Source organism: Thamnophis elegans, chromosome 15 (assembly GCF_009769535.1).
Source record: "Thamnophis elegans isolate rThaEle1 chromosome 15, rThaEle1.pri, whole genome shotgun sequence".
Lineage (NCBI taxonomy): Eukaryota > Metazoa > Chordata > Lepidosauria > Squamata > Colubridae > Thamnophis > Thamnophis elegans.
The window spans coordinates 38,079,291-38,088,477 of record NC_045555.1 but is presented as its reverse complement, the minus strand read 5'-3'; the positions used below and the strand labels follow the sequence as shown (position 1 = coordinate 38,088,477).

Below are 9,187 nucleotides of genomic sequence, written 5' to 3'. Positions count from 1 at the left end.
TAAAACATGCTTGACGAAATAAAAAATAAAATAAAATAAAATAAAATAAGTTCTTGCCAGAGAGGTTTATTGAAATAACCCGCAGACTTCTTAACCACACGATTTGCTTGCTTTGTCTTTTCATCAAGTCAACCTTCTCTCCAAACTGGGCTCTCAAGCTTTGTGACGTCTAGAATTAAATCCTTAGGATTCACTCTACACCGCTTTAGGAAGCCCGAGTCTAATTTCTCAACGGCGATTCTTACGACCGTTCATGAAAGTCTTAAGGGAGACACCTTCAAACGTTTGGCAACGTTAAGACTCGTGGAGTTCAATTCCCAACACCCAGCATAGCTGGCTAGAGAATTCTGGGAATTGAAGTCCACAAGCCTTAGACGTTGCCAAGTTTGAAGATCTCTGCCTCAAGGCATTGTTTCTCAAACTTGGCTACTTGAAGATGTCTGGACTTCAACTCCCAGAATTCCCCAGCCAGCATTCGCTGGCTGGGGAATTCTGGGAGTTGAAGTCCAGACATCTTCAAGTGGCCAAGGTTGAGAAACACTGCCTTAAGGCGACCTTCCTAACATTGCACAAGAAGCCACGCCCACCGCCCCCCCCCCCACACCCGCGAACACTCTTAAGCCAAAGGGAAACCCTTCCAGGAGGCGGGGAAAGCGCTCCCGTGACGTAGCACGCTGCGTTCGGATGACAGGGGGTGGAGGCGGGGCGAGCCCAGAGAGGGCGGAGTCAAGGGCTGGGCTCCGCATTTCGCCTTGCCCGGTTGGGCAGAACGTTTCCTGGCTGTCTCCCCCTCGGCCCGGCGTTGGTCTCGCTCTCTCCGGAGCTTTGGGGCGGGAGGCGCATACGCCCCCCGTGGGAGACCCGACAGGTAAGACTTGGAGGGGGGGGGGAATTCCCAATGGCGGGAGAGTTTAATGGGGGCAGAGAGGAAGCGGAGCCCGAGTCTCCAGCCGGGTTGGAAGTCACGCAAAGCCAAATGGCTAAAGGAGGAGGACCAGCGGGGCGAGGGTCTCCTCTTGTCTAGTCCCAGAGCAGGGAAAGCTGCCTTCTCAACCTATTCCCACTTTAGGAATAGGCGCTAGTCCCTAATATTCTTTTTTTCTTTTGTGGTGCAAAGCCAGGTTTCTTCCTTTACCTTCGTCCTATTCCCGCTTTCTGCTTACATGGTGTTTAAAGCCCTTCCTTTGCAACTCTTCTGCCCCATACACCTGTCGGTCCCCCCCCCCTCCAGTTCCTTAAATTTGCCTTCCCAGTAACAGTTGGAAGGGACCTTGGAGGTCATCTAGTCCAACCTCCTGCTCACCTGTACTAGGGATTCGAACTGCCGACCTTTCTGATTGACAAGCTCAGTGTCATAGCCACCTCGTCCCATTACATCCAGCTTACATACAACCTTTTACCTTTTTTCCCGGGGACTCCGGTGTGTGATGTATATTCTCATATGTAGAATGTTTCTGAAGCAGGCCCAATATGAATATAGTAGGAAATTTGCATGGGAAATAAATAGCAATAGCAATAGCAATAGCAGTTAGACTTATATACTGCTTCATAGGGCTTTCAGCCCTCTCTAAGCGGTTTACAGAGTCAGCATATTGCCCCCAACAACAATCCGGGTCCTCATTTTACCCACCTCGGAAGGATGGAAGGCTGAGTCAACCCTGAGCCGGTGAGATTTGAACAGCCGAACTGTAGAACTACAGTCAGCTGAAGTAGCCTGCAGTGCTGCATTTAACCACTGGGCCACCTCGGCTCTAAATAATGGGGGGTGAATATTGGTGGTATTTGTAAGAGGCGGTTCATCCTGAATGTCAGAGAAATCCTTGACAGTGTGTAAAGTTAAGTCTGGCCAAGAAAACTGCAGTTGCAGGAGTCCTCACTGGCTCGAAGGCACCAAATTAAAAAAAAATACAAGTTAAATGTATGTTGATAATCTATCTACTACATCTATCTCAGAAGAAGAACCCAAAGGTGGTTTTTTTCAGGAGGCAACTAGAGTTTCTTGTTTTTTCTTTGAGGACATTTCACTTCTCATCCAAGAAGCTTCTTCAGCTCTGACAGGATAGTGGGGAATGAAAGGATTTATATTCCTTGCAGACAGCTGGCCATTTGCATCCTTTTAGAGGGTCGTGGAAGCACTTGGTGGTTTATCTGTGTCCTCAGGGTCACCTGAGTGGTGCTCCTGGTTCCTGTAGTCTGACATTTTTTCCCTCTGGAAATCTATTCCTACTCCCACACCATTCAAAGGGTGTTCATCCCAAATTGTATAGCTAAGAAGATTCAGAAGAAAGACTGTCATCTTTGTTACCTGTCTGTATCTGCCTGGATCCATTGATATGATGATAACTGGAGATGATGATAAATGTGTGGCATACCTCAGCCACACTTCTTTCTAACTTTAAGCAACTGACAAAAAGAGCTAAATTGGTTCTAAAAACCCTTAAAAAAACCTAACTGCAAGTCTTTGCCAGTTGTACTAAACATTTGAAAGTTAGGCTGTTTCATAACATTGGACTTGTCAAATTTCAGATATATCTTTACACAGAATACAAAATTTTCCTGCTCTCTTAATGGCCTATATTCGCCTAGAAATCCTTAAGGGGATTTTCAGCAATCTTTCCACAATCTCTGCAGATAACTTGCACAAGCCAATTAGTTGTGTCTGTGAGATGCTTACATTTTTTAAAAAAATGCTTAAAATTACAGCCAAGGACTACTTGAGATAGAGTTGTTTATTATAAAACAATGAAATCAGAGCCTAGTCTCAATTTATTTGATAATAATCAACTCCACCTTGACTTGCAACCACAACTGGGACTGGAATGTATGTCTTTAGGCCAGTGTTTCCCAACCTTGGCCACTTGAAGATGTCCGGACTTCAACTCCCAGAATTCCCCAGCCAGCGAATGCATTCGCTGGCTGGGGAATTCTGGGAGTTGAAGTCCGGACATCTTCAAGTGGCCAAGGTTGAGAAACACTGCTTTAGGCAATGAGATTGTCAAGAGAGTCCTGGCCTAATTTACAACCCTTTTCGTCACAGTCATTAAGTGAATCACACAGTCATTCTCCCCTCCCCCCCATAGTTTTTAATTACTGCAACATTCTCAGAACTTTCAATTAATGACCATTTCTTTCCAAAATCTTGGTCCATTTAGCATTTCAGTAATATGACAAAAGAGGGCTGAAAGGATATTGTGGTGGTTACTGAGATTTTCCAGTTGAATCCTATCTCACATCAATAAAACTAATATAGATTCCGACAACCTTAAGAGTATGATGTGTTGAAAATACAATTCATTGACTAAACCTGCCTGCAAAACAACGATTTTGGCTTAATGTGAATTTGTGCTTATGACCTTGTAGCTGAATTGAATTGAATTTTGAATTGAATTTATTGCATTTATATGCCGCCCTTTTCCCCAAGGGGACTCAGGGCGGCTCACAATCCAAGTCAAGGGAAGGGGGTACAGATCAGGAATAAAAAAGACGAACAGGACAATACACAATTTAAAAGCACACAACAACCATACTATTCGAGAGGGGGGGCAAAAGCTCTTTAGCCCCAGGCCTGTCGGAACAGCCAAGTTTTAAGGGCTTTGCGGAAGGCCTGGAGGGTGGTGAGGGTTCGAATCTCCACGGGGAGCTCGTTCCAGAGGGTCGGAGCAGCCACAGAGAAGGCTCTCCTCCGGGTAGTCGCCAGTCGAAACTGGCCGGCGGATGGAATTCGGAGGAGGCCTAATGTGTGGGATCTAATCGGTCTATTGGAGGTAATTGGCAGCAGGTGGTCTCTCAAGTACCCAGGTCCAATACCATGAAGGGCTTTATAAGTGATGACTAGCGCCTTGAAGCGTATCCGAAGACCAATAGGCAGCCAATGCAGCTGGTGATACAATTAACTCCAAAATGACTAAACCATCCATAGAGGAAGAGAACTTTTTTTTATAATATACTACTGTACTGTGAGCTCTAAATTGTATGGTAAATATTCAAGAACATAAACCCCATACTCCATATTTATATTTTGCATTTAAAAATATTGTTAAAGAGCTTAGAGTGGCTTACAAAGTTATCCTTACAATGATTTGTCAGATCATTTAGCAGCCCTCAGGATTGGAAGCAAACGTCAGAAATAAGTAAGTTTTATAGTGACATTAATTTAAAATGACAGCCCAAGAATTCTGACCAGGACTTTGCTTTCCAATATGAACTATAAATATAGATTCTTCAAGAGTTAGCTTCCCCCCCCCCCCTTATGCTGTGGGAAAAAGAAGCCTGTCTCTTTTGAGAAGATAGGCCAATATCTATCTTAGATATTATTTGTACAGCAGCTAATCTATTACACCCTGTTGCAAACTGGTTTGCTCTGTTACCTGAAGCTGGCCTGACTGGAAATAGTCCTATTCCCCTGCTTTCCAGAGGGTTTTAGAGCTCTCTCCTCTCTTTTTCAGTGTATACATGAAACCTCTGGAATAGCAGATATGTTGGGACAGGATACGGCATCATTAATATCGTGATGATGCTCAGTTATGTATTTCTGCTCCCGGCTGTTCAAATGAAGTTGTCAAAGATCTCTCCCAGTGCCTGGAGGCTGTGAGGGTCTGAATGGAGGAAAACAGGCTTTTCTTGAGTCCCAGGGGTGGGATTGAAAATTTTTAGCAACTGGTTCTCTTCACAGTTCCGGGGGGGGGGGGGCATGGCCATGGGGGACGTGGCTTACTCGGTCTCCTCATGGCAGGACGGGGGGGGGGGGGGTGTCATCCTTAGAGACCGCCTGCTGCCAATTACCTCCCAAAGACCCATTAGATCACACAAGGTTGGCCTCCTCCGGGTTCCGTCTACTAGCCAATGCCACCTGGCTACTACCCGGGGGAGGGCCTTCTCTGTGGCAGCTCCGGCCCTCTGGAACGAACTCCCCGCAGGGATTCGGACCCTCACCTCTCTCCAGGCCTTCCGAAAAGCCGTCAAAATCTGGCTTTGCTGGCAGGCGTGGGGTTGATGAGTTCCCCTCCCCTCTCGACTTGTGTGGTTGCGTGATTCTTGCCTATTTTAATTATCTGTATTTTGTTCTATGTTCCCCGTTTCCCTTTTTTGAATTGTTCGCCGCCCTGAGTCCTTCCCGGAGAAGGGTGGCATACAAATAATAAAATCAATTCAATTCAATCCTCCCCAGGCTCTAGAAGCTTTCTTTGAGCCTCCGGGAGAGCAAAAATGGCCTGGAAACGGGCCTGTTTCCAGATTTCCAGACCTTCTAGTACGCCCATTTTTCGCCCTCCCAGAGCCTCTGCGCAGGCTCTGTATTTACCTGGCATGATGAACAGGCTGTGTGAAGACTCCTGGGAAGGGCAGGGTGGGGTGGGCTGGGTCAGCCGGTCCCTGCAACAATTGGTTCGGCGAACCGGGTGCAAAATTAGCATCTGGTTCGCTCGAGCTGGTCCGAACCGGCTGAATCCCACCCCGGTCTCGAATATTTCAGGATCACACGCCATGAGGTTTGACCCCATGAGTCCTGAAACTGGAGAGACTTCATCCTTCACTCTTGAGTAGTGTTGCAGGGCCATGTTTCAATTCAGTGTGCAATGTGTGGGTCCTCATGGATGTCAGAAGAGCAACTGTGGTAAAGGGGACTACACAACTTTATCTTTTGTGCCAATTGTATCGGTTCCTGGACTCGAAGGACGGTCTGGCTCACTCAGCAGCTGCCTTGCAAAGGGCCAAGTCAGGCACATTAGCAGTTAAAGGAGCAAGAAGATGTTTTTAAAGAAATATTTTTTTTTCAGTTTTTTAACTTTTGGTTGTTTTTTTTTTAGGTTTTAAAGATAAGACTGGACAGCCACCTGTCTCAAATGGTATAGGGCCATGATGGTGAACCTACAGCATGCATGCCAGAGCCGTTTCTGTGGGCACGTGTGCTGTCACCAGCTGGTCTTCTGGTTTCTGGTGCGCACATGTGTGCTGGCCAGCTGGTCTTCATGGGCGCTGGAATGCCAGAAAATGGGCCAAAAAACAGCCAGAAAATTGGCCGTTTTGTGGGCTGTTTTCAGGCTGTTTTGCGGGCCATTTTCAGGCCTTTTTTTGGGATGTTTTTGGCCTGAAAACAGCCCCAAAAAACCAGCCTGAAAACAATCCCCAAAAGGGCCAAGAAAGCCCAAAAAACAGGCATGCAGGTGCTGGCCAGCTGAACTTCAGGTTTCTGTCTCTCCAGCACGCACATGCACACATGCACACTCATGCACCCGTATTTCGGTTTGAGCACTTGATGCCAAAAAGGTTCGCCATCACTGGTTTCCTGCTTGAGCAGGTAGAAGACCTCCAAGGTCCCTTCCAGCTCTATTCTGATGATTGATTGATTGACTGATTGATTGATTGAAAGATCAGCTATGGGTAATAGAGCCAGCAGGGCGCAGGGCAGCCCAAAGGGTAGAGAAGGCAGATCCTTACCTTATTGAGGCTTGGGGCTACGATAGGAGGGACCAAGCCAGAAGTACCTTGTATTGGAAGTTTGTATCTTAGCCTAATGACTAGGTAGGATTTGGTTAACAGTGGCAACTGGGACAGTCAGGATTGCCATCACTAAACAATGTAATGACATGACATTGCCCTGTATGACCACATCACTTAGTGATGGCAATTTATTTATTACTTTATTAATTTCTATAGGCACCCAGGGTTAGATAGTGTCATTGACACAGTGGGCGTGAGTTTAGGTAGACTTAGACAGTGGAGGATAGGAGGACCTGACATGCTGTGGTCCCATATTCTGTATGACAGCCATGAAAAATTGTCAGCATAGATGTCAATGTAGCCAGGAAAAGGGCCCCTTCCCATACTCGGCCCCAGGTTTGGGCACAAATCAAGGTTTCCAAGGCCTTATGAAAGACCAAGAAGGTTGAGTATTGCTAGTCTTAGGTGAGAATGTCCCCTTGGGCAGAGGCTACAGCAGAGAAGGCATGTCTTCTTGTCCCTGCCTTCCCTTGAAGGACCATCCAGAAGCTTCAGATGATCCAGAACATAATGGCACAGGTAGTTATGGTTCTTTCCCCAGGCCTTGGGATCAGGATGACTCACCTGGATGAGTTACAATATATTTTAGTCTGGTTACAATTTTACTGTTTTAGTTGTGTTTTATTCTCTTTTATGTTGCATTTGTTGTGGATATTTTTTTCTTGTATGTTGCCCAGAGTCAAACTATTTAGGTTGGACAGCCAGAAAAATATTATGAATGAATAAATATCTTACTTAACACCAGATATGACTGAGCATGCCATGCAAATACTCTCATTGCCGAGGTGCAGCAATCCGCGCTGCCATGCTAATCGGTTGAGAGGCTATAGGTAAGTAAAGCTCAAGGGGAGGTGGGTGGGCCAACCTGATTGTCGGGGTGAACCAGTTCTCCCAAATCGGTCTGAACCGTCTGAATCCCACCCCTGGCTGCAGTCACCACTTTGGTCGATTTTAGTGTCCAGGAAAGATGAAGTCCTTTACTGTTTTGATGGTTTTATTGTCGGTTCCACCACAAAACCGCGGTAGACTAAAGTGCGCTCGACGAAAGTGCGTACGTGACGACATCACAGCGCGACGAAAAGAGCACGCTGTGAGCGGTAAACTTAAAATTAACGCGTAAATCTAAACCTAGCCCTAAGCCTAACCCTTAACCTAACCCTAAACCTAACCCTAACCCTAACCCTTAACCTAACGCTAAACCTAACGCTAACCCTTAACCTAACCCTAACGCTTAACGTAACCCTAAACCTAACCCTAACCCTTAGCCTAACCCTAACCCTAACCCTAAACCTAACCCTTACCTTTATGTGAATCGGCTTGCTTTAATTTTATTTTAATTTTAATTTAATTTATTTTTAATTTTATTTGTCGCGCTGCTGATGACGTCACGTACGCGCTTTAATCGGGCGCGCTTTAGTGGACCGCGGTTTTGACGGGTCACGTTATTGTCAATCTGCATTTTGATCTGTGTCTTCTCTGTAGTGGTCATTATCTTTGTTTCCTTAATGTTAAGTCCAAGTTTTCACTTTCATCTTTGGCTTTCAGGATTAGTCACTCCAGAGCGTCCATGCTTTCTGTAAGCAATGTTGTATCATCTACATATCAGAGGTTGTTGATATTCCCACTACCAACTTTAATCCCAAATGGTAGATTAATGTGCATTTCTGATAACCATTTCTGTGTACTAACTGTACAACTGTAGAAAAACATTCTTACATCATAAAATCCCACAGCATGGGGCAGACCTCCCTTTTTTGCAATAGTTAAACTCACAACATCCTCTTTTGCATAGGTAAAATGGTGAAAACTGCATGAGGATTGCCAGTCCTTCTTTTTTTAACAATTTGAGGGGACTTATTCTTTGCTTACATCCAGAATTTTATAACAGTTCCTTCCCTTTTGGTAATAAGAATTTGTGTGGCATATGTTCACTAACTCCCCCTTTTCTGTGAGACTAAGATGGGATTGGTTGTTATGTTGCTTCAATAAAAGGGTTTGTCAACAGTAGTCATAGTTTTCAATGGTTATGTTTATAATGCCATCTGGCATTCACAAGGTTTACAGCTGCTTTCTAGAAAGGGAATATACAGTGTTGGCGAATCTTTTCGGTACCGAGTTCCGAAACAGGAGCATGCGCGGGAGAGCGCTACAAACCAGAAGAACAGCTCCCTGATCTGCATGTATGTGCCACGAAGCTGAGCTTCTGCTTTCTGAGGTTCCACCACAAATGCGCGAATGACAAAAGCGCGCCTGACTAAACCGCGGTGACAAAACCGCGGTGACAAAACCACGCCGACGAATGAGCGCTGAAGCGTGCCGACAACAGCGCACCGACAGAAGCGTGCTGTAACCTAACCCTAAACCTAACCCTAAACCTAACCCTAAACCTAACCCTAAACCTAACCCTAAACCTAACCCTAAACCTTACCTTAACTTAAATCGCGCTTCTGTCGGCGCACTGTTGTCGGCGCGCTGTTGTCGGCGCGCTTTTGACATCACGGTTTTAGCGCCGCGGTTTTAGCGCCGCGGTTTTGTCGGCGCGGTTTTGATGTTCGCGCTTTTGTCGGGTCACGCTTTCTGGTGCGTGATTGCGCACTGGCCACCTAGTCTTTCAGTTTCTGGTGCGCATGTGTGCGTGAAGACCAGTTGGCCAATGCACATGTGTGCACTAGAAACCGGAAGCTCAGCT

General features: G+C 46.0%; 1 protein-coding gene across 1 annotated transcript in view; it reads left to right on the top strand.

Moving 5' to 3' along the window:
* The first annotated feature begins 727 nt into the window (after positions 1-727).
* Positions 728-9,187, top strand: part of MICU1 (mitochondrial calcium uptake 1) — a 199,730-nt gene continuing 191,270 nt past the window's right edge. The window contains exon 1 of the mRNA XM_032232122.1: positions 728-868. The gene's annotated coding sequence lies outside the window, so the exon portion shown is untranslated. The remainder of the gene's footprint in view (positions 869-9,187) is intronic.